At 35.8% G+C, this 16582-nt stretch overlaps 1 long non-coding RNA gene across 7 annotated transcripts in view; it reads right to left on the bottom strand.

The window, feature by feature from the left end:
* Positions 1–16582, bottom strand: part of LOC142084900 (uncharacterized) — a 122838-nt gene that overhangs the window by 43268 nt on the left and 62988 nt on the right. For 3 of the 7 annotated variants that reach the window (XR_012674474.1, XR_012674472.1, XR_012674473.1), the window contains one exon: positions 2863–3609. The exons of 3 other annotated variants lie outside the window; for them this stretch is intronic. This is a non-coding gene — a long non-coding RNA (uncharacterized LOC142084900). Of the gene's footprint in view, positions 1–2862; positions 3610–5610; positions 5927–16582 lie in introns of those variants that run through there. One more of the 7 variants, XR_012674476.1, reaches the window with a different exon arrangement.

Here is a 16582-nt window from a genome sequence, read left to right as displayed (position 1 = left end):
GGGAGCCTGGCCATCTGCTGACTCTGTTTTACTTTTTAACATTTATTTTAAAATTGTTTAAGGTTTTCTCTTAACCATGTGAACTAGAATAATATGAACTAGAAATCAAAAGAATGTCAAATGCATTATACTTATAGTTTACAATTTTTGTCAATATCACGGTGGAATGTGAAAGATTGATTTAGCAACATTTTGTAAAAAGCAGAAGTGAAAGCAAAGAGTTAGGAAATACTGCTGTGAAACAGCAAAATGAATTCCTATGAAGCTGTCTTACCCATTTTTTTTCTCTAGTTGCCCTGACCAGCTTCCTCTGAGAGAAGTTACTTTAAGGAAATGCAAAATTCAGACTTCCTAAGGAATATTTTTAGAACCAAACTCTTGCTCCAACTGTGATGGTCTCTCAAAACCTCTCTGTATATGGATATAAAGCTGGGGAAACCAAATTTAAATTAATCTATTAAAGGAATTTTAAAAATAAAAAACTGAACTTGACAATTTAGAATTTTAGAACCTGATTTTAGCCGCCTTCTGGAAAGGTTTTAATTCAAGGATGGACCTGAAGATCCAGAAGTTTTAAATAATTGATGGGTGTGGGATAGGGTGATATTATCCAAGAGGAAGGCTTCATAGTCTAGTTTGGGAATGAGTCAGTCCAACCAAAGCCAAACAGACTACACAAACTCCACCTTAGTGACTAAGACTTCTTTGTAAATTCTGCTAGTGTTAAGTTTTCCATTGTAATTACATCTCCTCTTCAAATAAACAATATGATGCTCATCTAAAAGAAATTAACCTGTTATTTCATCTAATGCATTTGAAACTGGAGTACTTACTCTCCTTGAGGAAACAATTGTTGTTGCTTCATTTGAGCAGACTGTATTTCTTCAATGATGGCAGAGAGGAAATGTTCTGCCTGCAACATCCTGGCATAGTCTCTACTGCTAAAGTAAAAGAAATGCAAACCTAAAGGACAACTCCCTTTTTTTTGCACCTATGAACAACAGAATGTACTGCTGGCTGCAATGCTATTACTCCATTCCTCAGAGAGCAGCACTACTTAATACCTCCTGACAATTACAAAAACAAGTAAGTCAGGATCATCCTGAACTGGATTGTGCTAACATACAACTGAGGATAAATTTGGCCTCGATGAGTCTCTCTTTACTCAACAGCTCACATTGTTTTTATTCAACTTGTCCCATTTCTTGCTTAATCTCACCTGGGATTATTCTGACTTCTGTAGACTGAGCTGGAGAGAGCCACCAAAGTGAAAATTAGTTTTCTTCTAATTTGCTATATGCGTGTTGTATATTGGTATTCATTCATATACCTCCTTTCACTAAGACTATTGCCCTGAAGAGTCCTCCAAGATTTCCTGTATTTCCAGCATCCCTACTGTCAACATCCATTTGCAGGGCCATTAAAATTTGCTTTTAGCTACATCTTACTGCACAAACACACACTGAGAACAGTAAAAGACCTTTGCTTAAAAGGGCAGAGGACATCAGAGGACTACAATTCTGCAAATGAGTTCTTTAACATTGTAGCTTTGGCCAGGAATTGAAAGTCATATGACTGTGGTTTGAAGCCACTTGTCAGACAACACTGGCAAAGCCTTTGAGTTCTGTATGAATTGGGTCCAATTCTCATTTCTTATTATTGTGATTGATACACCCTGTGCAAGGCAAAAACAGCTAAAACATTAATTCTTCCATGGGAAGCGGTAGCTCAATTTCACATAAATTTCCTGCTGTGTATTTTTCTGGTTTTGTTGGTGGCTGTGGTTGTGTGTGTGTGTGCGTGCATGCACTTAAGCTTTGTAATATTTCAGAAATTCTCTCCAATCCTCCCGGTCTGCTTTAGCAAGCATCTAGTTAAGCCATTGTAGGGCTCACCTGGGTTGTACTAACCTTGATGTACTACACAGTCTTAGGAAGTGGAAGGCAAAACACGAACCATGAAAACCATCAAAGCAATAGCTATTTCTATTTTATATAATTTGGAAAACATCAGAGGTAATTAAAAAAACCCGACCCTACAAAACGACTTGAAACAGGTAGGAACTTTTCCTTCTCTCACAAGCCCAGAAAACAAAAATCACCTTTGAAAGTCCTCCTTAGCAGCCTTTCATGGTTACCAGAAATTATATATCATGGACTGCCTAGCAAACATATATACACTTCTTTTCATAATGTCTGATTCAACACTCTGTCATCTGGCAAATCTCCCACTGACTTCAACGCATTTTACCTAAGCCAGATCTGAGTAAAGACTGCAGAATACAGTCCATAAGCTTTACAAATACACTGTGTACCTTTGAGGAGGATAATCTTTCTCTCCTTATACACACAGTGCCAAGCTGGACCTGGCACTGACAGGATTTTTGCTATTAGCAGACAATAGGGACTAGGTTAAAAATAGTGTAGCCATGAGAAAGCAATGATTCTGATTAAGTAAATTCCATTGAACTCTTTCTAGTAAGCATTATTCAGGTCATGAATGCTAATTTGTCCGGCAGGGGGCTGTGGGTAATTACCCAGAAAAACTATCAGCTTTATTGAGTTGCTACAAAATAGTATTACTGAATGGAATGCACTGTAAAGGGAGACAACCTTGATATGTGCCCGTAGAACTAAGCAGTCTTTTTCTGAAGATACCATAAGCTAGACCAAAATCTTAGTAACTTTACTTTGTATTAGGATACACTCTAGGCTACTTTTATGTTTCTATTAAATAAAATTAACATGCAAAATTATGCAGCACAGAAGTGCCACTATGACACCTAGAGCAAATTTAGCGTTCTGCATATTTAAAGTTGTGTAGAATCTGAACCATCTTAAAAAATGAAGCAAATGTGGCACATTGGCTGCATTCCAGCAGTCACATAGAACTGCTGACATTACTAAAATCTAGATAATTTAGTCCCATATGGGAATCCATACCACAATTATATTGTCCCTGTTCCGACACAGTCCTGATTTTGCACTTCTTTAAGCCTAGCTTTTTATAATTTTAATTCCCTCCACCAATAAAGCAATTTGCATTCACATAGCCTTCTTTGCTAAGTGAGAGTGAAGAAGAAATCTGTTACATGACCTTGGTCTTTTTTGCAGTTGATTACAAGGAAACAAACTCTTCAGCTAAATCGTTCTCTCATCTGTTTTTAATTGATGTAGAACATTGTACTACAAATCATAGGAGAGAACTAACCAAGTAGCACACCATGGCAGGTGACAATTCACTTTCATTTGAAGAATGCATACATGAGGCAAATCCTCCCGCATGGAAAGAGATGCAGTACACATACTGGAAGTTTTCCCAGGTATACACACAATATTTGATGCTCACCTTACTTATTAAAATTTAATGGGCACTACAAAGTGTCCTCATTGAATCTTGCAGCTCTGTAAGCGTTAGTCTGACTTGCTGAACTCAGTTGTACACACAGTGTAGAATCAATCTCTGCATGTTCTCCAGCCACCTGTCTGGGACTTTGGGGCATCTGGTCAGAACTAATGCTGTAATCCTTCCTGTGGATGTCCAAAGGTCCATTAGATTACTGGTAGAGTGACAGCGTACTGCCAGAAGTGTTAGAATGAGCAGGTATATCTAAAGGAATGGCAAGAATCAAGAGAAGGAGTATATAAGAAGATATTTCATACATCTATAAATGCTGACACTGTACTGAAGTCAATTAAAATAATCTTCCTTTTGATACAGGTCTTAAATTAAATTGCCAGTCAACAAGGACTACATCTGAGTGCTATCGTGCTAGTTACTGCAGACAGCTGGGGTCCTCAGCCAAAGAATGTGCAAGCAGAGGCTGACATTTCCATTCAGGTTCTCTTTCTATGAGAATTGGGATCAACTCCACTATCATTTGATAAATCTATGGTAATTAATACTTATTGATGATATGGCCCTTATCCTAAACATTTAATAGCAAAAGTTAATTCAAGATAGATAGTTCTTTAAAAGCACTCCAGATAGCAGTGACATGAATCAGATTTTATTTGTTATTTATTTTGACATTCTTAGATACTGTCACAGAACAAAAACAGTACGTGAAGAGTATGATAAAATTAAAAATTAATTTATTTTTAAAGAACAAAAATTATCCTCATGATTCTTTTTAATTTCTGGCAGAGCTGGACAAGGAACTTCTTGACATGTAAGACTGTGGCAGATAGAAGGAATACATTTGAAAGTTTCAATAAAAATGAAGAAACAAGCAGCTTTTAATTTTAATAAATGAACTGACACTCCAGTCTTTGTATTTCACTTTCTCTTGTTTTCTCTCACTTTTCACTCTCCAACTACTTTTTTTTTTCTTTCACACAGGCTCCAAATAAATACATTTCCCTTTACTCAACAGAAGATTTAACATTCCCACAGAACCAGCACTGTTGAGATTGGCTACTGTAATTTGTTTGAAGGATTGATTTAATGTTCAAAACATTGGAACAACGTTTGTCAGTAAAATAAAATATTGAACATAACTTTAAGTTGGACATGATATTAATTAATAAAGTTTTTCCGTGCCTCAATTTCCATAAAAGGTATGGGGTTTGGATCAAAATGTAACTCTATACATTTTGCTGGAGAAGGCTCATTTTTGTTCTAAGTACTCGAATGCAGCTGGTTAAGTTTGTCATTCTATATTTTTACATTCAATTTAAAAATAAACTTTACTATTACTTATTTTGAAAATTTTATATTTTCCTGCTTTATTTTGGCAAAGCATAAACAAATTATTTCATTCTCACAATAAATTGTTTTAGAAGTGTCCTGAGTAAACTCACAAGCTATGAACAAAGATAACCAAACTATTGTGAACCTAATGTGTTCTAATGTACTAAAAAGGAAATACATGAAAGTATTTTTTCATTCTTTTTGCACCTTGACAATAACAGAATTGAACAACAAAACTCCATCCCGCGCTGTTGTGATTATTGGTAATTCTCACTTCTCAGTGTCACTAAAACACATAAGCAGTCATGATATTTCAGCTGCAAGTTTTTCTGCTGTCATTGTATTTTGTTTTAAATCAGTAAGATCAAAAATGCATGTCCACCTCAGATTTATATTCTTCAAAATATCACATTGTCTCTTCTAGTGGTTCTTGTTTAAGAGAAGATGAATACTATATGTATTAATGAGAAATCCCAGCTATGAAGAGTGTGAACAAATGTGGTTTTAACATTAGTTAGCCCCTCTGTTTCCAGAAAGTTTTCCAATCACATTTTTGCTTACTTGGAGTACATATGAAGTATACTTTTCTCTGTTTTCAGCTGACAGATAGGTGCTCCTAAATACAATTATCACTGTATATTTTGTCTTCACATTAATATTAATTTTCCAAAGAAAGATAATACTGCAAGAGTACAGAAAATTAATGTTACTATTAGGCCACTAGTCACTACCTTGTGCTCAAGGAAGCATCACTACCTTGTGCTCAAGGAGTGTATTACATGGGATTGTTGTTCATCTTAAGAAAAAAGTTAAAAGAAACCTTTCATTTCAATAGGGGCATTAACATAAAGAAAGTATAAACACATTTACAGCAACCCCAACAAACTCTAAAATTCTGTTTCTTTCTTCAGGCTGTGAAAGACTGAGAGCCATTTCTCATCATTTCTGAATGTGCTCTGTTGTAGAAAGAGCCTAACAAGGATTAAAAAGGCTGTCCTATGCATGCACTTTGCTAAATCCCTGCATGCCATTCTAGGGTGACTGTACTGTCTGAACAAGTTCTCCCTGTTTGCATGTAAGAAATAGCTGGCTCAAACAATTCATCTGATCAGTGAGGCTCAGCCAGAGAGTGTGCCAGTCCAACTATATGCAGCCTAATACTCTTTCCATGAATGACGTTAAAAAGGGCTTTCTTGCTTGAATGGTCCTCCATAGGATGTGGAAATAGGCTCAGCTGGAGGAGGGAAGCAGGGAAGGAAGGAAATCAGCACCAAATATCACTGCTTAGGTCCTGCTGGCTACCTGGCTTTTACTACAGTGCAGGCAGACAGATTTACAGTAAATTCATATAAAACTGTCTGTCAAAAAGCTATTCATTCTGTATCTGTTACAAAGCAGTTATCTAAATGGGGGAGGAGGTCAATGTAATTGCGCAATAGCAATAGGACAGTGAAAGAAATGCACTGGGGGAGGTCCTTGCTTCCTCTTATGAAGTCTTCTCCACCCACCCCCAATCACATGCATTTTCATTTCAGCAATTTTCCGTGAAACAGAGACAACATACACGGAGCAGAGCAAAGGGCTGCATGATGTTTGAGGATGGAGCAGTGGCACCAGGCAGAAGGAAAGGTGCCATTCTGCCATGTATTAAAATTATTCAGTGCAGTGTGTTCACCTGTTCTTGTTTTGAGAATTCATGTACAGTCATCTATTTGTCATGTGTTTAATTGTTTTGAAAGATTAAGATGTGGAAATGTCAGAACTGGTCTGCTAAGTATCATAACCAAAATATAGCTTGAATAATAATTATTCCACTAAGGCAGAGAGGAGAAAGAGAGTCATTTTACCATTACTATTGCATAAACTGTAGATGGATAAGAACTTCACACTACAGATACAATAAGCACACTGTACATATATACTGGTCCAACAGGACTGAATACATAACAAATCCAGATTAATTCCACCGAACTCAATCATTATATATTAGTATATTCAAAAGACTCTAGTTATTCACATCAAGATCCGAAACTAATTGCAAACTAATTTGTTTTTGTATTTTACATGAATATTTCACCTTCTAAAGGTTATGTCAGTAACAGACATGGTAGTAGGAAATAAATGAGGCAACACCATTTACTATGTGCCAGGTGAAATGAAGACTATCTCAGTAAGAGTTTCCCTTATTGCTCCGCCAGTGAACTCATTGCTTGGCTGGAGAGATACTCATCTGTAAAAGTAAAAGTTTAACAAGTCTTCCAACCAACTGGCCTCTAATCCATCTTCCTTTGAAAAGATAGAGTAAGCCTGAAGATTGTGAAGCTTATACAGAGAAAGCAGCTTTCAAATTATTTACAAGCCAGGTACAAAGCAGGCAGCTGTAATGTGAATTCCCCATTACTGTCCCACTGAATACATTTCTACTTTCCCACTGGAACCTCTTCTCGGTGACAAATGACTCATTCTTCATGCTTACTCAATTCTGACCTCACCTGAACACATCAATTGCACCAAATACTGCAAAGCTTTCCTAGTTTTGTGATGTGGTCAAATTTCAGACAGCTCAACTGTCTTCACTTAAAAAAAGAGGTGATGATGTTCCAGAGACCTGAAAGGCAAGTGACAAATGCTTTATCCAGCAAGACATCCTGGCCTTGGAGTAAGTGTATTGTGCTTTGCCCATTCTATGACTTATGCTACATCCTTTGTGCCTGTTTTTATAATTTGACAATTGTGCAAGGTGATCCAGCTATTATTTCGTGACATTTTTGTGAGGGTTTTTTCTTCAGTTTATAGAAGGGGTTTTTTTTTTCAGTCTGCCTAGTGCTGAAATTTCTATTCCAGGTTTCATGTAGATGTAAAAGAAACGCATGTGCATAATATTATTTATTCTTACCCTGTCAGCATCAGTGAGGTATACTGTACCTGGCCTTTCCACAAACATAGAGAATGGTAATTCACTAGAAAAAGTTTGCTAAAGAAATTTCCATCATTTTTTATTTCTCTTCCTTTCTATAGTAAGTCTCCCATCTCTGGACATGCATGAGACTTACATTTGGGGAAGAAATATGTGGCAGCTTAGGGCTTGAAAGAGCCATGGACAAATTCAAAGCAATCTCTGGATGTGTTAGCTGCCAAGGAGGCCTGTGTTGTCATGAGATGATATCTTAGGGCTCCCACAATCCTCAGGTTGTGGGAGATGGGCTTCCTGTGGGCTATTTGTTGGAAGATCCTATTGCTACTGTTATTAGATGCCCCATTAAAATTAAGGCATCCCTGAACCCACACTATGTGCTCTGGTCACTGTAGGAACCTCAGGAGGTTGCTGGGTCCAGAGGGCTCAGTTTATCACAGTACACTACTGAGTCTCTTAAAGAAGCTGCATCTCATCTGGGCAGATTTAAAACCAAAAGGAACTATGCCGGATCCTATGGAAACAGGTCTCTTGCACGCTGCTCTAGTAGTCTTTGTCTGTCATCTACCTGTTCCTCTGACTGAGGTATGGATAAGAAACTTAATGGGTCAGTGCAATTACCAGATCTTAGTGAAATGAAGATACTAATAATACATGATCGCCCAATATTATTCCTCTTCTGATTTCATTGTTTCTCTTCTATTAATCACTTTTGATAACTGATTAAGGGACAACACAGAAAAAGAACAGACGTGAGACTGGTCTCTTTCCCTGCCAGTGAATTCAGAACATTTGCAACTTTGTGGAAGCACAATATGTGTAAGTAGTTGATTTTTTTTTTGTATGCATGTATACATATACATCTATTCACAAATTAAAATGACAGTGAGAATACTAAATTAACATTATCACTTACTGTTTCATTTTTGCAGCATGTTTGCTACCACCTGAAAAATGCTATAACTTGGACAGCTTCATTTTTCTCCAGCATAGCCACAAAGCTTATTGAGTCAATCTCACCTGTGCTAGAATCATGAAAAGCTGAGTTTAAATACACGTGCAAGTGTCTTCAAAATTTTGTGAATCACTATATATTTTTAAACTCTACCTTCTCATAACTTAAGTAGCTAAGAAGTATGTGATCAATCATTCTAACAAATAATTTTATTCAACATTGTATAAAATGCAGAGCACAGGCTTATGCAATTGTGCGTGTGAATCACAGCATTTATACTGCCTAAGGCACATGAATGCCAAGGAGCAGCCTAGACCCAGCGGATTAAGCTGTAGTGCAAAACAACACCTCAGTAGTCAGAGGTATGACAGCCAACAGTAGTTTATTGGACCAAGGAGTGTAACATTGTAATTTACTTCTTTAATGCGTGCCATATTCTCTCTTATTGTTTCCCCTTATAGAGTGAAATATGTAGGTAAGAGATTGCTGCACAGTTTCATGTGTTATGTCCCTCCAAAATTAGAGAGTAACAAACTGTCTTTATTAGCCAGTACCTTTGGTATAGTGCAATAAATCACTGAAAGTGCAGGTGAGCATCTAGTTGTTTAAAAAGTCAAGAAAAACCAAAAGACTTCATGTATCTGCCTAAAGCGATTTTAGAGCTACAGTACAGCTAGACAAAATACTACAATTCCTAGCCCTGCCTATTTTATTGTATGTTTCTAACCATTATGTTTTTGCTTATTGACAGGAAACCCACGATTTATAGACCCTGGCTCTGGGTAGATATTTAAAAGATCTTATTTTTTTTCTTCCCAAAACATAGCAATATGGACCAAAACTACTTTTTTGTGCCTGCTTTTCTTTCAAAACTGGAATTTGTAGCCTTCTTCCAGAAGAACAAAGTACTGGTCACAGACAATTTATAAAAAATAGCTTGCTTGTTTATGAAGCAAACACATGTAACACTGATGAAATTATTAATGTCACAGTGTTAGCTTTCTTCTCATAAATATAGTTTAACAGTGCTGACATTGCAATTACAGTCAAATGTTCCAGCTCTTTGCTTATTTGCTCAATCTGTCAGTCCACCATGGGGGGAGACAAATTGTGGTGAGCATTTGACAATTCACAAAAGAGATATAAGACTATTCTGATTAAATCTTGGTGAAAGATTAAATGATTCTGAATAGTTGCCAGATTTTTCAGACATGACATTTTTAACCAATGCTACTAAAATATTATGCTCACCACAGGTTTAAAAACATTCAGGGTAAAAATAGTATATGTAGCTCACAGACTGGTCAGTTATGTTTCAGAACCGACAGATTAATAGCTGCATTCATAATATATGTCTAAGTGATGTGAATTATGTATTTTACTCGATCAAAACTTATAGTATAGCTCATCCATACTCAGATGACAAATCCCAAATGAATGAATCCTCTGACAAAACTTTCTTATTGACATCAGAGCAAGAACATCACAGATTTGACTCTACGTTACCAAGGAAAAAAGTATTAAACTAGTTTCAAATTTAATCATCCATCTAAGAGGACTATATAGCCCAGGCAAATTTTGAATAGACTAAATCCATACATTTCAGAGTCAGACAATTATTAAAAAACATAGAGCTGTGATTTCCATGACTTTAAAATTCATTATAAGATTTCTACTGACTTCAGCTCTGTAGGACTGGGTCCTTACTACAGATTTTGGCACATAATCATAGAAACAGGTAAGCTAAAGCTACTGTTTACATTCCTATGAGTGATTAAAGGTTTTGGCTGTCCTCCATACAAAAGCATAGAAGAAATGGAAGGCCCAAAGTGCTTATTATTGTTTTTACTGGGAATCCATTTAACTTTGGCATTAAAGTTGCTAGATACTAAAATGGTTTTTGTTCTAGTACATATTGTATTCATATAAAAAATATTGGTCTGCTTGTAGTCACAATATCAGAAAAAAGCCACGTAAAATTTAATGTTTCTTAATCAAGGAACTGTAAGTGATGACACCAAACATAGGGGCAATAAGGCACTAAACTCCCCATTTCTAGAATTATATTTTGCATTTGTAATGCAAAACACATACTGAAACCTGTTCATCTACACTAGTTTTATATCAGCTGAGGATTTTTTCTTAAATTTCTATTCTAATAAGACTTTTTTTTTTTCAAACTGATAATTTTGTGAAAGAATAAGACCGAAATAGACAGTTTGGGCCTTTTGTTTACAATTGATGAGACATGTATTGAAATCAAAACACATGAATGGCACATTTCAGAAGTTTCTAATACACCTATGTTTACCTTCTGAGCAAATGAAAGTATTGTATTTGCTTTCTGTTTTATTAGATCTGAAGGCTGAAAAAAAGTCTCATATGCTCATAATGAAAACATATTTTGATTTATGATTTGCCAGATTTCAGTGATGAATTCTTTCAAAAGAGAAAGGAATCCTCTGTATGGGTCTCACAAAATATTTCAATAGCATAGAACAAACCCAGAGAACTATAAAAAGGCAATTCTCACAGTTTACAGAAATAAATAAGTTAAATTGAAAAAATTCTTAAGAAGCTATTTCCTTAGTATTGTGTTTTTACAGGCACCACAGGCATCCATTAAAACTGATAGGAAATGGTGAGCTGGGGAAAACCTAGAAACAAAGACCTTTTCGTTGACATTATCTTGGTTAGATAAATTGAAATAATAACAATTGTCTGCCCCAACAAACTGTTATTACTTACATCTCCCTGTGCATTTGTTTCAAATTTGCAATATGTAGATTTTTTTTGTTTAATTTTTATATATAAAATCTACATAATTATGTACTTTTTGGATGTGATAAATGAATGATTAGTAGTGATTTTTAAGTTCACCTTCTAGCAAATACTTAAAATAAATATAGCTTCAATAGAGTGAACAATCTCAATCAAAGTCAATGTGTTTGGCAGAGCTGTGTGTAAAATGCTAACCTTACAAAAGATCCTCTAAATTTACTGCCCAATCCTGACCGTAATAACTTCAGTGGTAAAACTCCAGCTGATAGCAGTAAGAGCAGAATTGGGCCCCTACAGCTTAGGTTTCTAAGGTTTTCTCCCCCTTCCTTCCCCCTCTTTCTACAACAGCTTGAATTCCTGTATTCTGATTAAGATAGATGGAGTATTTGCATCCTATCCATATTCATAATCCTCCTTTTCAGTGTCAACCCAAAATACCGCATTTGTTGCCCAGGCAGACACATGCAATGTCTTCAGAAGGTTTTGCATAGATGGATAAGGACACATCCCTTTTCAAATTTTGCAGAATAGTGGCCACTAGGTGAATTCATGCTGTTAAAGTGCTAAGTGACCAGAACAAAACCCATGGCTTTTGTGTGTGACAGAAACTGTAATTAATGATTTCATCCCTTTTTGCTAAGGAGAAAAGGGAGATGTGCTGTTGACAGGCATTTTATTAATGGTTTCTACCATCTTAGTATACATAAAAGACATTAGTGGTTGCAGTGCTAGTTTAAAAGATTTTTTTTTTGAGGAAATGTTGAAGATGTTTCACAGATGAAAAATGAAGGCAATCTGTCCACTGCCACTGAAAGTTTGGGTTTCAATAAAATTGAAACTATTGTGACAGTTCCTATTGTATCCTTTAACCATCTGCCTCCTGCTGGCACAATCAATGATGGCATCTGCAGGAACATGGTCACCCTTACCTAGTTTCTCTCTTATTTCAGCAACAAAACCTGTCAATACCATGTCTCATGGCTGCTTTCCTAAGGAAATTTATCAACCATCTAGGTGATGGTACTTATTTTAGTGACTGTTGTTGTATTGGGAACCAATAGGATATAAATATTCAGCCTGGCACACAGAAATTAGACATGCATTTTCCAATTGCAACAATGGCAGCTGACTGCCTAATCCAGAGGCCAGAGCAGTGATGATTTACTCTTAGACCTTGCCTATACTATGGAATTAAAGTGAATGGGAATAACACAATATCGCATTACTTTCTGAACTATATTAAGTAGGAGAATGTGACAATCCTGCATGCAATTCTTGAATTTGTGCTCATTTTCCTTGAAGAAAAAAAAAAAAGTAAAATAATTTTGAAATATCCCAAGCGAAAAGCTGAAAATAAGAGGACAAATCCTAATTCCATATAAATGAAAGGCAGCAGCTTGACTGTTCAGATAGCGCTATGCTCATTTACACTGGCTAATGGGCTTCCCATTGCTTATGGACAGACAAGAAAACAGCCATTTGTCTAGGTTAGTACTCCTTCCACAACACTCTGAGAAAATGTTTTGCTTTGCCACTGATTTGTGAACAACTTAATAACTTCTGTGAACCAACAAGGAAGCAGACATTTACCACATGTGTTCACAATAATGCAATCAGAAAACATGTCGGGGAAGGGATTTACAGCAGTTTGCACACTCCTGTCCAGACAGAAACAACAGACAGAACAAGTAGCAAAAAGTTCTCCCTATATTTTATTGAAGGTTTGCTGATATCTTAATTTTAAGGACAGAACTTTTGTGTGACTATGCAGCTCAGCATTACAACTGACAAGAGTGTTAAATATAGCTGTATAGTTAATAAAATATCCGTCTCTTCTCTAAGCAAACATGCAATTCTTTTAATTCAGTTTTTCAGACTTCATTTCTAAAAGTTGGGGAAAATCTATGTTTTGGGAGGCAGCTGGAAATGCACTGTTTGCACACTGATCTATACTACCAGCCATTCATTTTCTCTGGGAATTTTTATGTAAGCTCCCTTATTGGGAATATGCTAATGACATCCACCATGATTACTGATTTTCTTTGAATCGTTATTCCTCTGTGGGCAAAGCAATCAGAAAGGGAGAACAGGAGATTTACTTCTTGCTTGTGTGCCTTCTTCAACCATCTGCTCTACCCTGATTCATTTAAATAAGATCTGCAGTTTTAGATTCTTTACTCTGGCATTCTGAAGCACTTTAAAGCTTAAAAGGAGTTAATAGTTATCTATCAGTGTCACAAACATGGTACTGTGATGTATTCTAAGAGCAAGTTTGCCTTCCAATGGTTTACAGGGCCAGATTAATTTTATTAAAGTAAAAAATTACAATGTTCTTTAACAGCTTCATTATTTCAGACAAGTCTTTTGTGAGCACATTTATTATCTGGAGCGTGGAGTATAAAAGCTGAAAGAAAGGGAACTAATTTATAAAGCAAGAACATTTTAGAAATGGAAATTGTTAATCTACTCTCCCCCCCATACACAGAAAAAATAGAGGGCAAAATTGTGATCAATTTAATGAAAATGCAACCTTGTAAAATGCACTGTGGTTACTGAATTCTTGTACCTGTTCTTTTACCTGGGTGAATTTCTGAAGTACATTTACACAAGGTCATTTTGATTTTAACAAAGGTGCTATTTAGCTGTATCAAAATTCAATTAAATTGTTCTCTCAAATGAAGTACTGGCCTCATACAAAAAGTTTCCCATGCACAGTGATAATGATGTGCATGCTTTTTTTTTTTAATAGGATGCCAGTTTTCTGCTGGTTTATATGTACACGCTAGGTTTAAAACAGCACTGCTAATTGCCAAAAGACCATTTTGTACAACAGTAACGGAAAATAAGCAAGAAGACGACATCGTAGCACGACAGAATTAAGAACAGATGAATGCAAAGACAGGATTCAGAGAATTGTATTGAATACTTAAGTGTAGTCTTTTCACAAGCAAGTAACCTTTGAAATGTTAAGGAAAATTAGTGTTTGGGAATCAAAAACTTCTTTACTATACTTATTTCAGAAATACTATTAATGAACGCAAAAATAGAGCCTCTCTAATCGGTCCTGTAACTAGTTCATAACGCCTATAAAAATAGAGACCTTTCTAAAAAAGTAGAGACAATCTTTAGATTAGCAAGCAGTGTATAATGATCTTCAAAGCACGAGATGACCCATTCTGTTACTTTTGAAACCAGAACCTTAAACTAATCCAAAATTGTTGTTAAAACGGAACAGTTTGTCAGTTCCTTTGGTGTGGCTACAGACATTAAAACCTCTGCCTACCATTTCTACAATTTTTTTCTTACATAATTTTTTTCTGGCAGCCCCTGTTGTTGAGCATTCTGATTTCTGCTTGTCTTTTTAAAAGTAGAATGACAATACAAAAGACTGAAATGGCAGTGACCTCTCTGCTAGAATTAGTTATCGGGAGCCACTTTGTATCAACTAACTTCAGCTCCTTTCAGAGCTCTCAGAAAGAGAGCTGCAACTTGTGTGAAGAAAGAGTAGTTATTTGAGAAAGGGTTTGCCTGTTCTCATTGAAACGAAGGGAACTTACAAACACACTTTGTGTTTGCTTTTAATTAGAGGTGCAACTAAACTAAACCATAAATTACAGGGTTTACTGCATTTGTGACTTGGTTATCCTGGAGATTAGAAACGGCAACTACAGTTTCTTTTGGTTTAAAGATGTATCAATCTTTGAAATTCCCTATTCCATATCTTGCTAGAGGACTGGAAATCCAGATTTAATTTTTATGGTGGTTTTTATAATCAACATCAATGTGGTTCCATGAATTTCAAGGATTGGTCTCAACCTTGTTTTTACTTTGATGTGTTGTACAAAGCAAGCAATTCTGAGAAACATGAATAAAAATAGAAAAGCAGAATTCTATCTTAATAATTCATAAGACAAAATTCTTAACACTAAATTAAAGGTAGGCAGGTGGTCAATGAAATGCGGAGAAGAAATCATAGGAAGAGCAGTGCTGTTTTTCATAACAACATAGACACCTCACTATTTTGCTGGTCAAGTGTATTACATATAAAACACATACAGTGCAATATTAAGTCTTTTTAATTGAGAAACATTTTATCTTGTCTTGCATTTGTATTTCTCTTTCTTCCTAATGAAAGCATGCCTTATTGCTAAAACTTTTTGCAATACAGCTTGCTTATTTCATGGTTAAAGCCACTTACCACATGAAGCTCTGGCTCTTTAAGTACATAGCCTCACAGTGCAGTAGGAATATTTTAATCTCCTCCTCAATGTGTCTTTGTAGTCTTAACCATTTTTAAGCTCTTTATTTCTACTAAAAAAATCCAACAACTTGATTACCTATCCAAAAAAGAAGTTTCTGAAAAACAGAGCGCCAAATGCTAGTCCCTCTTGACAAGCTGAGGGGAAAGTAGGGGAGGTAGAATGTTTATTCTTGACAGAGAATTGCAGAATATCTCCAACTGAAAGGTACAGTAATAACACCACTTAATAGGTCCAACCCGCTCCCATATTAACAGCCAGCAAATCCAGGAATCTACCAATTACATTTAGCCCCGTTAAAAATACCACAACTCCACTTCTGCAATGACAACAGTACAGAGTTCAGCTTTGGGGTACCTTGGGGGAAATGCAAAATACCCCTGCGTTAGCTCTCCATAGGCTGCCTTACAACAAAGTCAGTGTATGGCAAACTTTTGGCCCTTGTTAATATACCCAACTCATTAATACACCACTTGTTGTAGGCATTTTACATAGTCCTAATTACATTAATGAGAGCATCAAGATCTTTAAAATTATTAACTCAAGCATATGACATGCCAGTGATGAAGATGAGACTTCAACTTTTTTATCCAATTTTGTTGCATATCTACTATATAATTTACCTAAACAAAAAAAAAAAAAAAAAAGAGAAAAATGGTGCGACTGTAGACCTAAACTGCTAGTGAATCCTGCCAAACCTGAGGATTTCTTTTAAGCAATAGACAAGTACTAGCAAATTCTTTTTAATACAATTTTTCTCTCTTGAATTTGAGGTAGATACATGAAGAGGATTTACCATTAATGAAGAATGCAAAATGACAAGGGAAAAAAAAACACCAAAAGAAACATTAGAAAATCAGATAAACTATCTTGGAATACCCAAATGAGATCTAGATACACTTACTCTTTGAGTCTTTTCATAAATATATTTAGATAATGTAGAATAATATCCCTGTGCCCAGTTTAAAATGGTATGTACTA

This window comes from Calonectris borealis, chromosome 8 (genome assembly GCF_964195595.1).
Source record: "Calonectris borealis chromosome 8, bCalBor7.hap1.2, whole genome shotgun sequence".
Lineage (NCBI taxonomy): Eukaryota > Metazoa > Chordata > Aves > Procellariiformes > Procellariidae > Calonectris > Calonectris borealis.
The sequence above is the reverse complement of the archived record's forward strand: the minus strand, read 5'-3'. Positions and strand labels throughout refer to the sequence as shown.